The sequence below is a fragment of the Echinops telfairi genome, unplaced genomic scaffold (assembly GCF_000313985.2).
Source record: "Echinops telfairi isolate 266 unplaced genomic scaffold, ASM31398v2 ScPeMD7_3;HRSCAF=10, whole genome shotgun sequence".
In the NCBI taxonomy this organism is placed as follows: Eukaryota; Metazoa; Chordata; class Mammalia; order Afrosoricida; family Tenrecidae; genus Echinops; species Echinops telfairi.
Genome location: NW_022103899.1, coordinates 44,721,720 through 44,723,748, shown reverse-complemented (window position 1 = coordinate 44,723,748; position 2,029 = coordinate 44,721,720). Strand labels below are relative to the sequence as shown.

At 50.1% G+C, this 2,029-nt stretch overlaps 1 protein-coding gene across 1 annotated transcript in view; it reads right to left on the bottom strand.

Moving 5' to 3' along the window:
* PNKD (PNKD metallo-beta-lactamase domain containing) overlaps positions 1 to 2,029 on the bottom strand; it is an 89,253-nt gene that overhangs the window by 55,791 nt on the left and 31,433 nt on the right. The window lies entirely within an intron of this gene.

Here is a 2,029-nt window from a genome sequence, read left to right as displayed (position 1 = left end):
GTGGGCTAGGTGTCGGGCTGCTAGCCATCAGGTCAGCAGTTTGACCCACCAGCTGCTCCTCAAGAAAAGGATGAGGGTGAGACTTTCTATTCTTGTGAAGATTTACAGGCTTGGAAACCTGCAGGGACAGCTCTACTCTGTCCTATAGGGTCGCTGTGAGTTGGAATCAACTTGATGGCAGTGAGTTTGGGCTTTTGTTTGAGATGAACTGGTTTGTCACTAAAGACCCCAAGTCCATTTCAATTTTACTTTTCTTCATGAGTTTTTTTTTAATTTTTAATTTTTTTTTTACATTTTATTAGGGGCTCATTAATTTTTAATTTTATACGTTATATGTTTTTGGAGGTTGGGATGCAGCAGGCTGGAGAGCTCAGGAGAAATGCAGAATCTCAGGCCCACCCCACCTGCCTAAGTACCATCTGCATTTTAACCACATCCCCAGGCCACTCGTGTGCACGTGAAGGTCTAAGGGGCAGCCACCAATTAGACAGCCTGGTGGAGACATGAGTGGCAGCAGATTGCTTTTCTTTGTCTGGTGACCTCTGCTGCCAGGCGCTGGCTGAGAGGAAGGCTGCAGAGGTGTGGGTGGATGAAGAGAAGGGAGAAAGGGCAGAGTGATCAAAAAACAAAACAAAAACCTCACAGCCATGAGTCAGTTCTGACTTACAGTGACTCATAGACTAGAACAGCCTTGTTGGTTTCCAAAGCGGTAATCCTTTAAGGAGGAGCCCTGGTGGAGTGGTGGCTTCCATGTTGCACTGCTAATCACAAGGTTGCAGTTCTCATCCACAAGCTGGTCTTCAGTAACTCTCTACTCTTGTAAAAAGCCCCATCGATCTCTCTTGGATCAGCTGGTGGGTTTGACCTGCTGGCTTTGTGGTTCACAGCCCGACAAGTAACTGTTTGGGGCGGGTCTGAACTAGGCAGCCCCCGTTTGGACTAAGCTGAAGCAGATGGGCCCTGCACGTGCTTCCCCGCACATCCCAAATAACCAGTGAAACCAGATGTTCTGGGTTCAAAGAAAGCCATGATGAGTCGACAAGCAATTCTCAGTTTCCAGACCCCATATGCTGATTGCCATAATTGCCAAATATTCCTCACCACCCCTTTAAAAACCCTCGCCCCCAGCTGCTGAGCACAACTTCCCTGACCTGTTGACCTAGGTCATGGAACCTCATCCGGGAGCTCCCCTTCTACCGTCCCCCCCTAATAAAGCTATTTTCTGTTCTGCTCTCCCTTGTCCTGTCAGTTATGTCTGTCTTCCTCCCTGTTCCTCAGTTCCCCTTTACATTTGGTGCCAAAACCCGGGAGAGGTAGGGACATGGGCTCCATGCTGTCCCGGCCTTGCTCTTCTCGAACCTCCGGAGCCTGTCTGAACGAGTGACTTCTGGTTAGTATCTCTCTCTGTATGTTCGTTCTGTCTCATTTGTCTTGTTTGTCGCTCACTCTGGACACCGAGGACCAGCAAACTCATACAGGAACATAGGGTCCGCGGGAGGCTAACTAGCTAAAAGCCCTGAAAAGCAAGTACACTAAGAAGCTGAAGGTGGCTCCGCTGCAGCGGTTTATTCTGCACCCCTAGTACCAAGAGGAGCTGGAAAGAACTACCTTTCCCTGAAAGGGGTGCGACGATAAGGGCAGTTTCTCGTGTCCATCTTTTCTCTGTGTCCGTCTTCTCTCATGTGGCCTCCAGCCTTTTTGTCTCTGTGCTTACCTCCTGGGATTCCTGCTGATAACAGGACTCCTAGCACTAGGCCCAGCAGTCACTGCACCTTCTGCCTGGACTGGAACGTAGAGGGTGTGTCTGAGCCTCTTCTACCTGTTTGTGTGTTTTGCGTCTGTGGCCCTGCAGTGCTTTCTCTAAAATGTTCTGCTTCCCCTTACTCTCACCCTGAACAAAGGCCTGACCAATCTCCATTTTTACGGGCCATAAAGCCAGGCTCCTCCCCTTCCCCTCCTCAGCATCCAGGGAACCTTCCTGTTCCTGAGAGTCCAGGACTCTCCCACTGGCCCCTAGCTCTGACCGGGA